The sequence below is a fragment of the Podarcis liolepis genome (genome assembly GCF_965112155.1).
Source record: "Podarcis liolepis genome assembly, chromosome: 8".
NCBI lineage: Eukaryota > Metazoa > Chordata > Lepidosauria > Squamata > Lacertidae > Podarcis > Podarcis liolepis.
The window spans coordinates 75036424-75058767 of record NC_139560.1 but is presented as its reverse complement, the minus strand read 5'-3'; the positions used below and the strand labels follow the sequence as shown (position 1 = coordinate 75058767).

Sequence of the window (22344 nt, the reverse complement as noted above, 5' to 3'; positions counted from 1 at the left end):
CCATTGGCGATTAACACATTTGAGAGATTCTGTAACTCAGTTGTCAAGTGGTCTTTGTCAGCCAGGCGTTTGGTTCTGGAGATGAGGGTCTTGGCTACGGAGTTTATTTGTGCAGGGTGGTGGTGTGATTGAGCATGTAAGTAGCGGTTGGTGTGTGTTTTTTTCCGGTAGATAGTGTGTCCTAGGGAGCCATCAGGTTTTTTGTAGATTAGGACGTCAAGGAAGGGAAGCTGGTTGTTGGCTTCTATTTCCATAGTGAATTGTATTTTGGGGTGTAGGCTGTTGAGATGTGTGAGGAAGCTATCTAGTTTTTCTTTCCCGTGTGGCCAAATTACAAAGGTGTCGTCAACATATCTGAGCCAAAGTTTGGGTTTGTGTTCTGACTTGTCTAAAGCATTGGTTTCAAAGTGTTCCATGTACAGATTTGCGATGACCGGTGAGAGGGGTGATCCCATAGGTGCTCCTTCTATCTGTTTGTATCTTTGTCCATTGTGGATGAAGTACGTGTTGGTTAGGCAGTGGTTGGTCAGGTCCAGGATGTATTCGGGGGGATTGTATTTGTTTTGAATGGCTGTCAAGGCTTCATTAATGGGCACTTGTGTGAAGAGAGATACAACATCGAAGCTCACAAGTAGGTCATCGGGATGTAGGTTTTGCTTCTTTATTGTTTCTATGAACTGGAAGGAGTTTGTAACGTGTGAAGAGATGGATTCTGCATAGGGCTGAAGTTGCTTAGCGAGAAATTTAGCGAGATTTTGTAGAGGTGAGCCTATGGAGCTGACTATTGGTCTGAGTGGTGTTCCTTCTTTGTGTATCTTGGGGAGGCCGTAGAGTTTGGGGCATCTGGATGATTTTTCTCTGGGGATGATTCTTAGCTGGATTTCTTCACTGATAGGAGAGGCTTTTATTTTGGATTTGGTGGTTTTTTCCAGATAGGTGGTGGGATCTGTTTTTATAGGTTGGTAGGTAGGGTCTTGGAGTAGATTTGATAGTTTTGCTTGGTAGTCCGATGTGTTCATCACAACGGTGGCATTACCTTTGTCTGCTGGGAGAATGATTATGTTGTTGTCTTTCCTCAGGTTGGTGAGTGCTTTCTGTTCTTCTTTGTGTAAATTGCTTCTGGGTGGTTTGCTGGAGCAGAGGATGTTGGTGACTTTAAGTCTGATTTTATTGGCTTCATCTGGGTTGATTTTGGTTAGGCTAGCTTCGACTCCGCATATGATGTTTTCCGTGGGGATGCGTCTCGGGGTAACTGCAAAGTTGAAACCTTTGGAGAGTACTTTGGTTTCAGTTGAGGTGAGGATCCTGTCTGATATGTTATGTACTGTTTGTTTCATGGGTTGTTGTGGAGGGTGGCTGGGCTTCTGGCGTCTCTCTAGTTTGTGGAGTTTGTTGGTGTGTGTGTCTGTCTTATGTGAGGTCTCAGTTTCAGCTCTCCAGACGGCTAGTTGTTTGCATTTGTCCCAGAGTGCAGGGTGGATTTTGTTACAGAGTTTGAGGTGAAGAGTGAGCAGATCTTTGTTGGTTTGGTTTAGTAGGTATCTTTTCTTATGTAGTTCGTTTCTGATTAGGGATAGTTCAGTTCGTTTCAGGATCCTTTCGGTAGCTGGGGTTTTAGAGTGGAATTTAAGTTGGAAGCATGTGGGAATTAAGTTGTTGTCTCGGCAGTTGCGTAGGAACAAGAGATCACATAAGATGGTGGCTCTTCGGATTTCTAGTTTCTCGTAGGTTCTTGTTAGCTGGAAGGTTTCCTCCCCGTAGAGGTGAGATATTTGTTTTCGTAGATTTTCACGGGTACAGGAATGCAGGTTTTGGTGTCCTCGGGTGTCTTCCCGTGTAAAAGTTGGGGTGTCTAGGCGACGTTTCGACGAGGTCTCACTCGTCATCTTCAGGCTGGTGCTTTCGGCTTCTTGTTACTGGAACAGAGCGGGATCTCAGTGTTTGAGTTCCTATAAATACTGTAGAGGGGTGTGGTGTATTGCCTCAAAAGTTCTGGGCAGAGGGGAAGTTCCCAGGCTAGTGTTCTTTTCTTCTTTTGTTCCTTAATTACTTGAGGGATATCTTGAGTGATTTCTTGAGTGATATTCTGAGTACCACTTAGGTGGGTCATTAGGTGTGGATTAGTTGCTAAAGCCTTCGTGTCTTGACCTCTTGAATTTGTGAAGAGTTTTTCTGGGAAGATGGCTGTACTGCACTTAGTTGTGCTTTGGCTTGGCTTCGTGTATAGGGGCGAGCTGTGGTTTTGTGCCCTGTGCCAGCCAGATCTGTGTAGGGATTGCAGGGGGGTGCAGCATCCGGAGGTGCCACTATGGTTTGGTTACTGGATGGTGTCTGTAATTTATCTGTGGAGAGGGTCTGGGTTTGGGTCTGGTGTGGTTGATTGGTGGTGGCGTTCTGTGTGCCTCTGGATCTGGTGTCGGTTTTTGTGGGGAGGGCTAATTTCCAGATGTCTGGCAGGCGGGACGTGTCGTCACGCTTGTTCATGTTGTGAGGGTGTTTCTCTATCTCGATGGCTTCCATGATTATTCTCTTGTGGTGATGTTCCATGTTAAAGAGCAATTTGGAATCTGCAAAATTAATTTCGTGTCCTGTTTCTTTCATGTGTTGGAAAAGAGAGGAAGATTTTTCTTCTTTTTTGACGGCATTCTTGTGTTCTGCGATACGTGCATTTATTCGTCTGTTTGTTTGTCCAATGTACGTGGCTGGGCAGACTTTGCAGGGTATTTCATAGACCCCTTGGTTTTCCAACTGGATTTTATCTTTGGGGTTTCTGAGGATATTGGCTATTTTTTGGTTGGTGCAAAAGGCTGTTTTGATATTGTGTTTATGGAGGATTTTGCTAATTTTATCTGTAGTGCCCTTGATATAAGGAAGGAGGGCCATGCCATTGTTTTCTTCCGTGTCTTGGTTTTTGGGGGGTGTTTCTTTTTGGATTAGCTTCTTAACCCTGTTTTGCTGGTATCCATTGGCGATTAACACATTTGAGAGATTCTGTAACTCAGTTGTCAAGTGGTCTTTGTCAGCCAGGCGTTTGGTTCTGGAGATGAGGGTCTTGGCTACGGAGTTTATTTGTGCAGGGTGGTGGTGTGATTGAGCATGTAAGTAGCGGTTGGTGTGTGTTTTTTTCCGGTAGATAGTGTGTCCTAGGGAGCCATCAGGTTTTTTGTAGATTAGGACGTCAAGGAAGGGAAGCTGGTTGTTGGCTTCTATTTCCATAGTGAATTGTATTTTGGGGTGTAGGCTGTTGAGATGTGTGAGGAAGCTATCTAGTTTTTCTTTCCCGTGTGGCCAAATTACAAAGGTGTCGTCAACATATCTGAGCCAAAGTTTGGGTTTGTGTTCTGACTTGTCTAAAGCATTGGTTTCAAAGTGTTCCATGTACAGATTTGCGATGACCGGTGAGAGGGGTGATCCCATAGGTGCTCCTTCTATCTGTTTGTATCTTTGTCCATTGTGGATGAAGTACGTGTTGGTTAGGCAGTGGTTGGTCAGGTCCAGGATGTATTCGGGGGGATTGTATTTGTTTTGAATGGCTGTCAAGGCTTCATTAATGGGCACTTGTGTGAAGAGAGATACAACATCGAAGCTCACAAGTAGGTCATCGGGATGTAGGTTTTGCTTCTTTATTGTTTCTATGAACTGGAAGGAGTTTGTAACGTGTGAAGAGATGGATTCTGCATAGGGCTGAAGTTGCTTAGCGAGAAATTTAGCGAGATTTTGTAGAGGTGAGCCTATGGAGCTGACTATTGGTCTGAGTGGTGTTCCTTCTTTGTGTATCTTGGGGAGGCCGTAGAGTTTGGGGCATCTGGATGATTTTTCTCTGGGGATGATTCTTAGCTGGATTTCTTCACTGATAGGAGAGGCTTTTATTTTGGATTTGGTGGTTTTTTCCAGATAGGTGGTGGGATCTGTTTTTATAGGTTGGTAGGTAGGGTCTTGGAGTAGATTTGATAGTTTTGCTTGGTAGTCCGATGTGTTCATCACAACGGTGGCATTACCTTTGTCTGCTGGGAGAATGATTATGTTGTTGTCTTTCCTCAGGTTGGTGAGTGCTTTCTGTTCTTCTTTGTGTAAATTGGTGAACTGGTGAGTGCTTTCTGTTCTTCTTTGTGTAAATTGCTTCTGGGTGGTTTGCTGGAGCAGAGGATGTTGGTGACTTTAAGTCTGATTTTATTGGCTTCATCTGGGTTGATTTTGGTTAGGCTAGCTTCGACTCCGCATATGATGTTCCAACTTAAATCCACATGCTTCCAACTTAAATTCCACTCTAAAACCCCAGCTACCGAAAGGATCCTGAAACGAACTGAACTATCCCTAATCAGAAACGAACTACATAAGAAAAGATACCTACTAAACCAAACCAACAAAGATCTGCTCACTCTTCACCTCAAACTCTGTAACAAAATCCACCCTGCACTCTGGGACAAATGCAAACAACTAGCCGTCTGGAGAGCTGAAACTGAGACCTCACATAAGACAGACACACACACCAACAAACTCCACAAACTAGAGAGACGCCAGAAGCCCAGCCACCCTCCACAACAACCCATGAAACAAACAGTACATAACATATCAGACAGGATCCTCACCTCAACTGAAACCAAAGTACTCTCCAAAGGTTTCAACTTTGCAGTTACCCCGAGACGCATCCCCACGGAAAACATCATATGCGGAGTCGAAGCTAGCCTAACCAAAATCAACCCAGATGAAGCCAATAAAATCAGACTTAAAGTCACCAACATCCTCTGCTCCAGCAAACCACCCAGAAGCAATTTACACAAAGAAGAACAGAAAGCACTCACCAACCTGAGGAAAGACAACAACATAATCATTCTCCCAGCAGACAAAGGTAATGCCACCGTTGTGATGAACACATCGGACTACCAAGCAAAACTATCAAATCTACTCCAAGACCCTACCTACCAACCTATAAAAACAGATCCCACCACCTATCTGGAAAAAACCACCAAATCCAAAATAAAAGCCTCTCCTATCAGTGAAGAAATCCAGCTAAGAATCATCCCCAGAGAAAAATCATCCAGATGCCCCAAACTCTACGGCCTCCCCAAGATACACAAAGAAGGAACACCACTCAGACCAATAGTCAGCTCCATAGGCTCACCTCTACAAAATCTCGCTAAATTTCTCGCTAAGCAACTTCAGCCCTATGCAGAATCCATCTCTTCACACGTTACAAACTCCTTCCAGTTCATAGAAACAATAAAGAAGCAAAACCTACATCCCGATGACCTACTTGTGAGCTTCGATGTTGTATCTCTCTTCACACAAGTGCCCATTAATGAAGCCTTGACAGCCATTCAAAACAAATACAATCCCCCCGAATACATCCTGGACCTGACCAACCACTGCCTAACCAACACGTACTTCATCCACAATGGACAAAGATACAAACAGATAGAAGGAGCACCTATGGGATCACCCCTCTCACCGGTCATCGCAAATCTGTACATGGAACACTTTGAAACCAATGCTTTAGACAAGTCAGAACACAAACCCAAACTTTGGCTCAGATATGTTGACGACACCTTTGTAATTTGGCCACACGGGAAAGAAAAACTAGATAGCTTCCTCACACATCTCAACAGCCTACACCCCAAAATACAATTCACTATGGAAATAGAAGCCAACAACCAGCTTCCCTTCCTTGACGTCCTAATCTACAAAAAACCTGATGGCTCCCTAGGACACACTATCTACCGAAAAAAAACACACACCAACCGCTACTTACATGCTCAATCACACCACCACCCTGCACAAATAAACTCCGTAGCCAAGACCCTCATCTCCAGAACCAAACGCCTGGCTGACAAAGACCACTTGACAACTGAGTTACAGAATCTCTCAAATGTGTTAATCGCCAATGGATACCAGCAAAACAGGGTTAAGAAGCTAATCCAAAAAGAAACACCCCCCAAAAACCAAGACACGGAAGAAAACAATGGCATGGCCCTCCTTCCTTATATCAAGGGCACTACAGATAAAATTAGCAAAATCCTCCATAAACACAATATCAAAACAGCCTTTTGCACCAACCAAAAAATAGCCAATATCCTCAGAAACCCCAAAGATAAAATCCAGTTGGAAAACCAAGGGGTCTATGAAATACCCTGCAAAGTCTGCCCAGCCACGTACATTGGACAAACAAACAGACGAATAAATGCACGTATCGCAGAACACAAGAATGCCGTCAAAAAAGAAGAAAAATCTTCCTCTCTTTTCCAACACATGAAAGAAACAGGACACGAAATTAATTTTGCAGATTCCAAATTGCTCTTTAACATGGAACATCACCACAAGAGAATAATCATGGAAGCCATCGAGATAGAGAAACACCCTCACAACATGAACAAGCGTGACGACACGTCCCGCCTGCCAGACATCTGGAAATTAGCCCTCCCCACAAAAACCGACACCAGATCCAGAGGCACACAGAACGCCACCACCAATCAACCACACCAGACCCAAACCCAGACCCTCTCCACAGATAAATTACAGACACCATCCAGTAACCAAACCATAGTGGCACCTCCGGATGCTGCACCCCCCTGCAATCCCTACACAGATCTGGCTGGCACAGGGCACAAAACCACAGCTCGCCCCTATACACGAAGCCAAGCCAAAGCACAACTAAGTGCAGTACAGCCATCTTCCCAGAAAAACTCTTCACAAATTCAAGAGGTCAAGACACGAAGGCTTTAGCAACTAATCCACACCTAATGACCCACCTAAGTGGTACTCAGAATATCACTCAAGAAATCACTCAAGATATCCCTCAAGTAATTAAGGAACAAAAGAAGAAAAGAACACTAGCCTGGGAACTTCCCCTCTGCCCAGAACTTTTGAGGCAATACACCACACCCCTCTACAGTATTTATAGGAACTCAAACACTGAGATCCCGCTCTGTTCCAGTAACAAGAAGCCGAAAGCACCAGCCTGAAGATGACGAGTGAGACCTCGTCGAAACGTCGCCTAGACACCCCAACTTTTACACGGGAAGACACCCGAGGACACCAAAACCTGCATTCCTGTACCCGTGAAAATCTACGAAAACAAATATCTCACCTCTACGGGGAGGAAACCTTCCAGCTAACAAGAACCTACGAGAAACTAGAAATCCGAAGAGCCACCATCTTATGTGATCTCTTGTTCCTACGCAACTGCCGAGACAACAACTTAATTCCCACATGCTTCCAACTTAAATTCCACTCTAAAACCCCAGCTACCGAAAGGATCCTGAAACGAACTGAACTATCCCTAATCAGAAACGAACTACATAAGAAAAGATACCTACTAAACCAAACCAACAAAGATCTGCTCACTCTTCACCTCAAACTCTGTAACAAAATCCACCCTGCACTCTGGGACAAATGCAAACAACTAGCCGTCTGGAGAGCTGAAACTGAGACCTCACATAAGACAGACACACACACCAACAAACTCCACAAACTAGAGAGACGCCAGAAGCCCAGCCACCCTCCACAACAACCCATGAAACAAACAGTACATAACATATCAGACAGGATCCTCACCTCAACTGAAACCAAAGTACTCTCCAAAGGTTTCAACTTTGCAGTTACCCCGAGACGCATCCCCACGGAAAACATCATATGCGGAGTCGAAGCTAGCCTAACCAAAATCAACCCAGATGAAGCCAATAAAATCAGACTTAAAGTCACCAACATCCTCTGCTCCAGCAAACCACCCAGAAGCAATTTACACAAAGAAGAACAGAAAGCACTCACCAACCTGAGGAAAGACAACAACATAATCATTCTCCCAGCAGACAAAGGTAATGCCACCGTTGTGATGAACACATCGGACTACCAAGCAAAACTATCAAATCTACTCCAAGACCCTACCTACCAACCTATAAAAACAGATCCCACCACCTATCTGGAAAAAACCACCAAATCCAAAATAAAAGCCTCTCCTATCAGTGAAGAAATCCAGCTAAGAATCATCCCCAGAGAAAAATCATCCAGATGCCCCAAACTCTACGGCCTCCCCAAGATACACAAAGAAGGAACACCACTCAGACCAATAGTCAGCTCCATAGGCTCACCTCTACAAAATCTCGCTAAATTTCTCGCTAAGCAACTTCAGCCCTATGCAGAATCCATCTCTTCACACGTTACAAACTCCTTCCAGTTCATAGAAACAATAAAGAAGCAAAACCTACATCCCGATGACCTACTTGTGAGCTTCGATGTTGTATCTCTCTTCACACAAGTGCCCATTAATGAAGCCTTGACAGCCATTCAAAACAAATACAATCCCCCCGAATACATCCTGGACCTGACCAACCACTGCCTAACCAACACGTACTTCATCCACAATGGACAAAGATACAAACAGATAGAAGGAGCACCTATGGGATCACCCCTCTCACCGGTCATCGCAAATCTGTACATGGAACACTTTGAAACCAATGCTTTAGACAAGTCAGAACACAAACCCAAACTTTGGCTCAGATATGTTGACGACACCTTTGTAATTTGGCCACACGGGAAAGAAAAACTAGATAGCTTCCTCACACATCTCAACAGCCTACACCCCAAAATACAATTCACTATGGAAATAGAAGCCAACAACCAGCTTCCCTTCCTTGACGTCCTAATCTACAAAAAACCTGATGGCTCCCTAGGACACACTATCTACCGGAAAAAAACACACACCAACCGCTACTTACATGCTCAATCACACCACCACCCTGCACAAATAAACTCCGTAGCCAAGACCCTCATCTCCAGAACCAAACGCCTGGCTGACAAAGACCACTTGACAACTGAGTTACAGAATCTCTCAAATGTGTTAATCGCCAATGGATACCAGCAAAACAGGGTTAAGAAGCTAATCCAAAAAGAAACACCCCCCAAAAACCAAGACACGGAAGAAAACAATGGCATGGCCCTCCTTCCTTATATCAAGGGCACTACAGATAAAATTAGCAAAATCCTCCATAAACACAATATCAAAACAGCCTTTTGCACCAACCAAAAAATAGCCAATATCCTCAGAAACCCCAAAGATAAAATCCAGTTGGAAAACCAAGGGGTCTATGAAATACCCTGCAAAGTCTGCCCAGCCACGTACATTGGACAAACAAACAGACGAATAAATGCACGTATCGCAGAACACAAGAATGCCGTCAAAAAAGAAGAAAAATCTTCCTCTCTTTTCCAACACATGAAAGAAACAGGACACGAAATTAATTTTGCAGATTCCAAATTGCTCTTTAACATGGAACATCACCACAAGAGAATAATCATGGAAGCCATCGAGATAGAGAAACACCCTCACAACATGAACAAGCGTGACGACACGTCCCGCCTGCCAGACATCTGGAAATTAGCCCTCCCCACAAAAACCGACACCAGATCCAGAGGCACACAGAACGCCACCACCAATCAACCACACCAGACCCAAACCCAGACCCTCTCCACAGATAAATTACAGACACCATCCAGTAACCAAACCATAGTGGCACCTCCGGATGCTGCACCCCCCTGCAATCCCTACACAGATCTGGCTGGCACAGGGCACAAAACCACAGCTCGCCCCTATACACGAAGCCAAGCCAAAGCACAACTAAGTGCAGTACAGCCATCTTCCCAGAAAAACTCTTCACAAATTCAAGAGGTCAAGACACGAAGGCTTTAGCAACTAATCCACACCTAATGACCCACCTAAGTGGTACTCAGAATATCACTCAAGAAATCACTCAAGATATCCCTCAAGTAATTAAGGAACAAAAGAAGAAAAGAACACTAGCCTGGGAACTTCCCCTCTGCCCAGAACTTTTGAGGCAATACACCACACCCCTCTACAGTATTTATAGGAACTCAAACACTGAGATCCCGCTCTGTTCCAGTAACAAGAAGCCGAAAGCACCAGCCTGAAGATGACGAGTGAGACCTCGTCGAAACGTCGCCTAGACACCCCAACTTTTACACGGGAAGACACCCGAGGACACCAAAACCTGCATTCCTGTACCCGTGAAAATCTACGAAAACAAATATCTCACCTCTACGGGGAGGAAACCTTCCAGCTAACAAGAACCTACGAGAAACTAGAAATCCGAAGAGCCACCATCTTATGTGATCTCTTGTTCCTACGCAACTGCCGAGACAACAACTTAATTCCCACATGCTTCCAACTTAAATTCCACTCTAAAACCCCAGCTACCGAAAGGATCCTGAAACGAACTGAACTATCCCTAATCAGAAACGAACTACATAAGAAAAGATACCTACTAAACCAAACCAACAAAGATCTGCTCACTCTTCACCTCAAACTCTGTAACAAAATCCACCCTGCACTCTGGGACAAATGCAAACAACTAGCCGTCTGGAGAGCTGAAACTGAGACCTCACATAAGACAGACACACACACCAACAAACTCCACAAACTAGAGAGACGCCAGAAGCCCAGCCACCCTCCACAACAACCCATGAAACAAACAGTACATAACATATCAGACAGGATCCTCACCTCAACTGAAACCAAAGTACTCTCCAAAGGTTTCAACTTTGCAGTTACCCCGAGACGCATCCCCACGGAAAACATCATATGCGGAGTCGAAGCTAGCCTAACCAAAATCAACCCAGATGAAGCCAATAAAATCAGACTTAAAGTCACCAACATCCTCTGCTCCAGCAAACCACCCAGAAGCAATTTACACAAAGAAGAACAGAAAGCACTCACCAACCTGAGGAAAGACAACAACATAATCATTCTCCCAGCAGACAAAGGTAATGCCACCGTTGTGATGAACACATCGGACTACCAAGCAAAACTATCAAATCTACTCCAAGACCCTACCTACCAACCTATAAAAACAGATCCCACCACCTATCTGGAAAAAACCACCAAATCCAAAATAAAAGCCTCTCCTATCAGTGAAGAAATCCAGCTAAGAATCATCCCCAGAGAAAAATCATCCAGATGCCCCAAACTCTACGGCCTCCCCAAGATACACAAAGAAGGAACACCACTCAGACCAATAGTCAGCTCCATAGGCTCACCTCTACAAAATCTCGCTAAATTTCTCGCTAAGCAACTTCAGCCCTATGCAGAATCCATCTCTTCACACGTTACAAACTCCTTCCAGTTCATAGAAACAATAAAGAAGCAAAACCTACATCCCGATGACCTACTTGTGAGCTTCGATGTTGTATCTCTCTTCACACAAGTGCCCATTAATGAAGCCTTGACAGCCATTCAAAACAAATACAATCCCCCCGAATACATCCTGGACCTGACCAACCACTGCCTAACCAACACGTACTTCATCCACAATGGACAAAGATACAAACAGATAGAAGGAGCACCTATGGGATCACCCCTCTCACCGGTCATCGCAAATCTGTACATGGAACACTTTGAAACCAATGCTTTAGACAAGTCAGAACACAAACCCAAACTTTGGCTCAGATATGTTGACGACACCTTTGTAATTTGGCCACACGGGAAAGAAAAACTAGATAGCTTCCTCACACATCTCAACAGCCTACACCCCAAAATACAATTCACTATGGAAATAGAAGCCAACAACCAGCTTCCCTTCCTTGACGTCCTAATCTACAAAAAACCTGATGGCTCCCTAGGACACACTATCTACCGGAAAAAAACACACACCAACCGCTACTTACATGCTCAATCACACCACCACCCTGCACAAATAAACTCCGTAGCCAAGACCCTCATCTCCAGAACCAAACGCCTGGCTGACAAAGACCACTTGACAACTGAGTTACAGAATCTCTCAAATGTGTTAATCGCCAATGGATACCAGCAAAACAGGGTTAAGAAGCTAATCCAAAAAGAAACACCCCCCAAAAACCAAGACACGGAAGAAAACAATGGCATGGCCCTCCTTCCTTATATCAAGGGCACTACAGATAAAATTAGCAAAATCCTCCATAAACACAATATCAAAACAGCCTTTTGCACCAACCAAAAAATAGCCAATATCCTCAGAAACCCCAAAGATAAAATCCAGTTGGAAAACCAAGGGGTCTATGAAATACCCTGCAAAGTCTGCCCAGCCACGTACATTGGACAAACAAACAGACGAATAAATGCACGTATCGCAGAACACAAGAATGCCGTCAAAAAAGAAGAAAAATCTTCCTCTCTTTTCCAACACATGAAAGAAACAGGACACGAAATTAATTTTGCAGATTCCAAATTGCTCTTTAACATGGAACATCACCACAAGAGAATAATCATGGAAGCCATCGAGATAGAGAAACACCCTCACAACATGAACAAGCGTGACGACACGTCCCGCCTGCCAGACATCTGGAAATTAGCCCTCCCCACAAAAACCGACACCAGATCCAGAGGCACACAGAACGCCACCACCAATCAACCACACCAGACCCAAACCCAGACCCTCTCCACAGATAAATTACAGACACCATCCAGTAACCAAACCATAGTGGCACCTCCGGATGCTGCACCCCCCTGCAATCCCTACACAGATCTGGCTGGCACAGGGCACAAAACCACAGCTCGCCCCTATACACGAAGCCAAGCCAAAGCACAACTAAGTGCAGTACAGCCATCTTCCCAGAAAAACTCTTCACAAATTCAAGAGGTCAAGACACGAAGGCTTTAGCAACTAATCCACACCTAATGACCCACCTAAGTGGTACTCAGAATATCACTCAAGAAATCACTCAAGATATCCCTCAAGTAATTAAGGAACAAAAGAAGAAAAGAACACTAGCCTGGGAACTTCCCCTCTGCCCAGAACTTTTGAGGCAATACACCACACCCCTCTACAGTATTTATAGGAACTCAAACACTGAGATCCCGCTCTGTTCCAGTAACAAGAAGCCGAAAGCACCAGCCTGAAGATGACGAGTGAGACCTCGTCGAAACGTCGCCTAGACACCCCAACTTTTACACGGGAAGACACCCGAGGACACCAAAACCTGCATTCCTGTACCCGTGAAAATCTACAAAAACAAATATCTCACCTCTACGGGGAGGAAACCTTCCAGCTAACAAGAACCTACGAGAAACTAGAAATCCGAAGAGCCACCATCTTATGTGATCTCTTGTTCCTACGCAACTGCCGAGACAACAACTTAATTCCCACATGCTTCCAACTTAAATTCCACTCTAAAACCCCAGCTACCGAAAGGATCCTGAAACGAACTGAACTATCCCTAATCAGAAACGAACTACATAAGAAAAGATACCTACTAAACCAAACCAACAAAGATCTGCTCACTCTTCACCTCAAACTCTGTAACAAAATCCACCCTGCACTCTGGGACAAATGCAAACAACTAGCCGTCTGGAGAGCTGAAACTGAGACCTCACATAAGACAGACACACACACCAACAAACTCCACAAACTAGAGAGACGCCAGAAGCCCAGCCACCCTCCACAACAACCCATGAAACAAACAGTACATAACATATCAGACAGGATCCTCACCTCAACTGAAACCAAAGTACTCTCCAAAGGTTTCAACTTTGCAGTTACCCCGAGACGCATCCCCACGGAAAACATCATATGCGGAGTCGAAGCTAGCCTAACCAAAATCAACCCAGATGAAGCCAATAAAATCAGACTTAAAGTCACCAACATCCTCTGCTCCAGCAAACCACCCAGAAGCAATTTACACAAAGAAGAACAGAAAGCACTCACCAACCTGAGGAAAGACAACAACATAATCATTCTCCCAGCAGACAAAGGTAATGCCACCGTTGTGATGAACACATCGGACTACCAAGCAAAACTATCAAATCTACTCCAAGACCCTACCTACCAACCTATAAAAACAGATCCCACCACCTATCTGGAAAAAACCACCAAATCCAAAATAAAAGCCTCTCCTATCAGTGAAGAAATCCAGCTAAGAATCATCCCCAGAGAAAAATCATCCAGATGCCCCAAACTCTACGGCCTCCCCAAGATACACAAAGAAGGAACACCACTCAGACCAATAGTCAGCTCCATAGGCTCACCTCTACAAAATCTCGCTAAATTTCTCGCTAAGCAACTTCAGCCCTATGCAGAATCCATCTCTTCACACGTTACAAACTCCTTCCAGTTCATAGAAACAATAAAGAAGCAAAACCTACATCCCGATGACCTACTTGTGAGCTTCGATGTTGTATCTCTCTTCACACAAGTGCCCATTAATGAAGCCTTGACAGCCATTCAAAACAAATACAATCCCCCCGAATACATCCTGGACCTGACCAACCACTGCCTAACCAACACGTACTTCATCCACAATGGACAAAGATACAAACAGATAGAAGGAGCACCTATGGGATCACCCCTCTCACCGGTCATCGCAAATCTGTACATGGAACACTTTGAAACCAATGCTTTAGACAAGTCAGAACACAAACCCAAACTTTGGCTCAGATATGTTGACGACACCTTTGTAATTAGCCACACGGGAAAGAAAAACTAGATAGCTTCCTCACACATCTCAACAGCCTACACCCCAAAATACAATTCACTATGGAAATAGAAGCCAACAACCAGCTTCCCTTCCTTGACGTCCTAATCTACAAAAAACCTGATGGCTCCCTAGGACACACTATCTACCGGAAAAAAACACACACCAACCGCTACTTACATGCTCAATCACACCACCACCCTGCACAAATAAACTCCGTAGCCAAGACCCTCATCTCCAGAACCAAACGCCTGGCTGACAAAGACCACTTGACAACTGAGTTACAGAATCTCTCAAATGTGTTAATCGCCAATGGATACCAGCAAAACAGGGTTAAGAAGCTAATCCAAAAAGAAACACCCCCCAAAAACCAAGACACGGAAGAAAACAATGGCATGGCCCTCCTTCCTTATATCAAGGGCACTACAGATAAAATTAGCAAAATCCTCCATAAACACAATATCAAAACAGCCTTTTGCACCAACCAAAAAATAGCCAATATCCTCAGAAACCCCAAAGATAAAATCCAGTTGGAAAACCAAGGGGTCTATGAAATACCCTGCAAAGTCTGCCCAGCCACGTACATTGGACAAACAAACAGACGAATAAATGCACGTATCGCAGAACACAAGAATGCCGTCAAAAAAGAAGAAAAATCTTCCTCTCTTTTCCAACACATGAAAGAAACAGGACACGAAATTAATTTTGCAGATTCCAAATTGCTCTTTAACATGGAACATCACCACAAGAGAATAATCATGGAAGCCATCGAGATAGAGAAACACCCTCACAACATGAACAAGCGTGACGACACGTCCCGCCTGCCAGACATCTGGAAATTAGCCCTCCCCACAAAAACCGACACCAGATCCAGAGGCACACAGAACGCCACCACCAATCAACCACACCAGACCCAAACCCAGACCCTCTCCACAGATAAATTACAGACACCATCCAGTAACCAAACCATAGTGGCACCTCCGGATGCTGCACCCCCCTGCAATCCCTACACAGATCTGGCTGGCACAGGGCACAAAACCACAGCTCGCCCCTATACACGAAGCCAAGCCAAAGCACAACTAAGTGCAGTACAGCCATCTTCCCAGAAAAACTCTTCACAAATTCAAGAGGTCAAGACACGAAGGCTTTAGCAACTAATCCACACCTAATGACCCACCTAAGTGGTACTCAGAATATCACTCAAGAAATCACTCAAGATATCCCTCAAGTAATTAAGGAACAAAAGAAGAAAAGAACACTAGCCTGGGAACTTCCCCTCTGCCCAGAACTTTTGAGGCAATACACCACACCCCTCTACAGTATTTATAGGAACTCAAACACTGAGATCCCGCTCTGTTCCAGTAACAAGAAGCCGAAAGCACCAGCCTGAAGATGACGAGTGAGACCTCGTCGAAACGTCGCCTAGACACCCCAACTTTTACACGGGAAGACACCCGAGGACACCAAAACCTGCATTCCTGTACCCGTGAAAATCTACGAAAACATATATATATATATTATATATGGAAGTACATTGGAACCTTGGTTCTCAAACAGCTTAGTTGACAAACAAATCAGCTCCCAAATCCCAAAAACTCGCAAGTAAGAGTTCCAGTTTCCAAACATTTTTGGAAGCCAAACATCCAATGTGGTTGTCGGCTATTGTTTCTGGGACGCCTGAGATCAGAAGCCACGCCTTGGTTTTTGAACGTTTTGGGAGTTGAACGGACTTCTGGAACGGATTAAGTTTGAGAACCAAGGTTCCACTGTATGCATAGGCACCAGATTGGCTGTGCTAATAATGCATTTGCACTTCACCACCTCACTGTCTTAGTAAGCAGCAGAGACCCACAGGCCAGGAAGCTAGCATACCAGGTCCTGTTCTACAAAACATAGCTGGGTTGGTTTTTTGTTTTTTGTTTTTTAGGAATTGGACCACTGGCCCACTCAGCTCAGCACTGTCTATAATGCTTTCTCATGCCGGTCAGGAACTACTGAACCTGGGCCCTTCTGCATGCAAAGGATATGTCATTGTAATTTTATCCTGAGGCCTGTGGGTATAGGGTGGTATACAAATTTAATGAATCAATTAATCAATTAATCAACCAATCAGTTAATAATATGCTCTGCCATTGAGGAACAACACGTCCTCAATAAACTTGTGGCATTTTGGCCCAGCTATAGAGTGACAGCCAGGCCAGACTACTACAATTTATACCCAGCTGCAGGCTCAGTCAATGCTGATTGGTCAGTCTGTCCCCCCCCCCCGGGGGGGGAGCTCCACCCAAAGCCCACCAGCCTGATCAATCACCATCAGGCCTCCTGCTGGACACCATGGGCCTTGTGGTTTGGCTGCAAAACCACCCACCACCAATTAAGGTAAGTGAACTTCTCCAGCAAGAGCTGCAACTGATCCCAACCCCCCAAAGCAAAAGCTTAAGGTGAATTTCCAGGGTTGTACTCTGACAAAAATCTAATAAATTTCAAGGAAAACAAAAAGAAGTTTTGTTAAAATTGGGGAATTCTTTTCAGGGGTATCTATACATCATTACCTTATATTTAGGCCCAATAATCTTTCTTTAAAAACAAACTGTTCGTGCTCCTACATAATAATGAATGCACCAACATTCTGTACATTGCATTATGGGGGTCTATTAAGAGCAACCACAGCCTTGAAAATACAAATAGACCAGGTAAGGTGCTCCAGTCATCCATTCTCTAGCTGAACTCACCTGGGATGATTTTCTAGGCCAGGGGTAGCCAACATGGTGCTGTCCAGATAGTATTGGATTTTAATTCTCATCACCCTCATCACTGGCCAATGCTTGCTGAGGGTGATAGAGATGGAGCCCAAGATATGGAGGACACCACATTGGCTATTGCCATGCTAGGCAGTCTTTTTACAGCTGATCAGGAAAGCACGGCTTCCTCTTTGCCCCATGCATCAATTTTTATTTTTTTTTAAGAGTAAGTGACCCATTACATTTGGGTACAGCAGCCGTGACAAACCTGCTGACTTAAAAAGAGAAGGCGTGGAGTCAAGCTTTGCAGGAGCTGAAAAAAGTGGGCCTAGGTGGAATAAAGTTTCAATTCACACAGAAGGCATGAGTAGCAGTCAAGCGATGATGAAAGAATTTAAGCACAGAAGATTAGCTGCAAAGCTCCAAAGGATGGGGAGAGAATGGAAATGGAAGGGCAGATATGAGACAAAAGGAACAGATAACAACAGACAGGGAAAAGGATATTCTGAAGATGAAAATCCAAGCCAGGGGTGGAGTGGAGTGGGGGGAAGAAATGAAAAGCACAAAAGATGGAAAGGATGTACTTTTAAAAAAAATCCCAAGGCAAGTTTGAGACACAATGAAACAAAATCTGAAAGATGAAGTTGGCAATTGTAACAATATAATGGTTGAAGGAATCTAGGAAGACCAGAGCTTAAAAAAAAAGCTTTGGGAAAGCTTGTCAAATCGGGACAGGGTGAGGATATTTGCAGGATAAAATAAATACGTACAAGTCAAGGGCCTGAAAGGAAGTGAGTACTTTCATTATTTTATTTTTCCTTAAACACATCAATTCTCCAAAAAGGAAGAATGAAGCAAAAGGTCATGATTCCAAAAGGCCCCTGACCCCTGGACTCCCTTTGAAAGCTTTGGAGAAGGAAGATCTATGCTCATATGAAGTCAGGCATTTGTCTTTTTAAAGTTGACAGCAACAGCTGCCTATAATCTCCTTGGTTCTGGAGAGGAATTCAATTCAGGGGCATCATTTGGATGGGGGTTTAATTTAGCTCCTTCCCCCAGCCTAACCTATCTGCATGCTTCTTGTGATTAGAGCAGAAAGAATGCTGAACGGGTGCAATGGAAAGCTGGGAACTGATATACATGTGGGAACAGGGACAAAATGTTGTAGCTTGGATTGCTCTGGTTCAGGGAGTCCATGCTACTTTCAAGATCTCTATTCCTGACCAGTTTTCTACCCCATTCCTCAAACAAAAACTGAGTATTTGGTGGCTACTATGCATTCTCTCTTGTCATTGGACTATGTCAGGCATGTCCAACTTTCAAGAGACTGAGATCTACTCCCACTATCTACCGGAATTGTTGAGCTTTTTTTAGGAAACTACCCATTTTGTGGTATGCTGCTACCTCCTTATTGTGCATCATGAATCCCTTTTGGCCACTTAAGGAAGCCCTTTTGGCTACTATTCTTAACCATTACCCACTCCAGGTGTTTGTGGTTTTTTCTTTTCTTTTTCTTTTCCAGTATTTACTTGAAATTAATCCGGCTGGAACAATAATATTGAAAGAGAACTCTGCAACTCCAATGGCGTAATCCCAAATCCTGATCCAAAAACCCAGGATTTTGCTGTGGTTGTCTGAAGGAGACCAGTCAGGTGACAAGGAGGGGAGGGGAAGTCTGAGTCATATTGATGCTGTTCTGGAGCACTGGAACAGGTCCCCAAATAGAACTAGGGGACTGTTCACAGCCCTAGTATTCAATAAACTGTCTTGTCTTTCCACTGGTACTCTGCCACTTCACTATACTCAACAGAAACATTTCTGGGTGAGAATATATTGTTACAAAAGTTGGGTGCCTCCCCCTCTCTCTGCTGAATGACAGCAAGAGTCCATGGGGTATTCACCCATTAACATTTTAAATAGGGTTCCAGACACTCACCCAGGGTCTGTGTTCCTTTGGAGAATTGAGACATGGTGGAGACTTTTGCAGAATAAGAAATATGGTTTATTCACCTATTTACACCTTCAGTCTGCATGGAAGGAGTCCAGATCTTACAGCATGGTCATTTCAGTGGGGGTTTGTCTCCCACAGAGGTGCAGCCCTGAAGTCTAAGCTATCTTTCCCAGCCAGCCTTCAGCCAGCCTGTCCAAGATGGATCCCAGTCTTCTTTTTCTCCCTTCTTCTTCCCAGCACAATTATTAAAAATTCTCTTTTCCTGTCACTTCAAACCCACACCCCACCACCATGGCAAACTTTGTCTGCCCAGACCATCCACCCCATTTCACATGTTAATGCCTATCCCAGGTAAGGCTGTGGCTTGGAAAGGAATCTTAGCCTGAACTTTTCCAGTGACCTCCAATCTTCCCTTCAATACTCCAAATAATCAAAACCCTACCTATTATTAATTTCTAGGGTTGGGAGGGAGGATCCTGCCAAATCTATAACACTATTTTATATTCTGACATGCGTATTCTTCGTGAATATTTCAAAAATAAATAAATCCAACACCTATCACTGTTGGTACCATAGACCTTTTATTGGTCTAGATACAGCCAAGAATCTTCTGAACAGGCTTGTCAAATATATTTCTTCTGACCTTGCAATCCAAATAGTAAGGCATATTTTCTTGAATAATGCGAATCTTGGAAGAAAAGAACCCCAAGCTCCTGAAAAGTGAGGTACTGAATTAAGATGACGAGGTTGCCTGGCTCCCTGTTCAAACAGGGTTGAATCAGTGCGACTTTTTTTGTTAAACCTGCCAGCTGGAACTGGGCTTTGTAATGAGCCCATCAGCACATGCTTGACTTCCTGGCCAGAAAGACAGATGATTATGTATTCCATCTTTTCCACATGAATCTCGTCTCACATGGAGTTAGGTGGTTATGCAAGTCACCTCAGCTTGAGGATCCTAATTATATAAATTTCAGTCTTGGAACTTTTAGCTTGCAGATAACATCTGCCTGAAATGCAACAAAGTCTTTAAAAATTTGGAAGCACGATTCCCCAAAATCCACAGTCCACCTAGGGCAACTGTATCCCTCTTCTTCCATGCCAAAGAGTATGTTTATCTCAGACTAGTTATATTGAGCTACTGTACTGGAAAATGTATTGAATAAAGACTTTGGGGAAACTCCCAAAGCAACAGAGATATAATGGTAGAGCTATGGCAAGTGAATACCAGAGCACTTCGGAGAATACTTGTTCATTTATTATTCACAATCTGAGGATTTTTTAAAACATATTACCATAAAATGCCAGGAGAAGGGGATATGGGAGATCCTGCTTTGTGTCTTTCCTTCTGGCAAATTTTAATTTGTTGCCCAACACTATTTGCATGAAGTCTTTCAACAGAATTAGGCTATAAAAATATGATTAAAGATGGGTATTATAGATCTGTATCTTTAGGTTTCGTTTTATAACATTTTCCAGGTGAGACTTGACAAATCTTACCTTGTTGACAGGTTCTCGTGTTTTGGGGTTCAGCTATTTGCACACATTTGTATTCTTTAAAAGAAACAGCAAAGCCCTCCACACACTTAAGGATCCAATAGACAGAACTCATGTGTTTTGAAATACACAATTTTTTTTAATCACTGTTTCAAATTCTTTTTTTGGGAAGGGTCTAATTGCATCTTGATCTACTAAATGCAATGCCTGAATGGTTAAGAAAGTAGAAACCCTAAAAGCCCTTCTTTGGATTTCTCAGTTGCCTTTAATTCTTAGTCATGCTGGCCACATGACCCGGAAGCTGCCTGAGGACAAACGCCAGCTCCCTTGGTCTATAGAGCAAGATGAGCGCTGCAAATCCAGAGTCTTCTGCGACTGGACATAACGGTCAGGGGTACCTTTACCTTTTTATCGTTCTCATTCTTTTTTGCTTCAACTCTTTGTGTGCTTAAACAAATGTAGTGAAAAATCACACCATCTACTCCTTGGCACATTCAGGGTAGTCCCACGGTTTGCAGAGGTCCAATGATATTTAGGGAAACAAATAAGCAATCCGAATGTGACAGTGCCCTCAAAGCCCCCAGATAAATGGAAATTCAATTGCCACAGAATGGCTAAAAGCTGTTTTGTTTTTAACTAAATAAACTGGGAAGGAGGAAGAATGGAATGGTGTGACTGGCAAAGGAGGATGAAGAAAGAGAATGGCCGAGTTATAAATAGGGTACAGAAAATTATGTTGTCTGGATAGGTGATGTAGTGGTTAAGAGTGGTGGACTCGTAATATGGTGAACCAGGTTCGCTTCCCTGCTCTTCCACATGCATCTTGGGCTAGTCACACTTCTCTGAAGTCTCTCAGCCTCACTCACCTCACAGAGTGTTTGTTGTGGGGGAGGAAGGGAAAGGAGATTATAAGCTGCTTTGAGACTCCTTAAGGGGAGTGAAAGGTGGGATATCAAGTGCAAACTCTTCTTCTTCTTCCTAGTTTATACTAAGAAGCTCCATTCAACTTCAAACTCAATATAACTTTAACAATTGGTGCCTGAGTTGCCTCTCCCGCCTCCCTTACCCATTCTCCTTTCCTTTAACATTTGGCTATCTTGGCTTTTAATGCAATGAGTAGGGAATGTCCTCTTATTTCTTGATTGTATGCAAGCTGCTCTGGGAGCCTGTTTGACTGAAAAGTGTGATAAAAATGTTATAAACAAACAAACAAATATGGAAACTATCTTTAATGTTTTCAGGGAAGGATGTGAAAGCTGTTCATAGACTCACCTGCAAAAAACCATTCTCACCCCCTTTTTAATAATAACAGATATATGTGTTTGTTGCTTTTAAATTCTTGCACCAAGTTCTTATCCCCGTGTTAAGAGTTGATATGGTTTTATGCCACAGTCTATTAGTTTTAGATTATTTGGATTTTAGATTATTTTCATAATGCTAGTTTGTATTGACTATAACTGATTTCATTGTTTTGAACTTTGCTTTGCATTTTGTATTGTTAATAATGTTTGTAAACTCACCAGAACATTTATCCATTATACAGGTAATATATAAATGCAACAAATAAATGTTTAAAAAACGTAATATCTGTTATGGTTATGGTCTTAGTGTCACCCAAGCAAGAAGCTAAAGTACAACTCTATAACCCAACAGAACTCTCTAAAAAAACCTTTTAAAAACATGCAGAGTAACTATAAAAGCTAA

At 43.5% G+C, this 22344-nt stretch overlaps 1 protein-coding gene across 3 annotated transcripts in view; it reads right to left on the bottom strand.

Moving 5' to 3' along the window:
- The window catches only part of CDH18 (cadherin 18), a 632508-nt gene that overhangs the window by 11299 nt on the left and 598865 nt on the right, over nucleotides 1-22344 (bottom strand). The gene's annotated exons all lie outside the window — the stretch shown is intronic.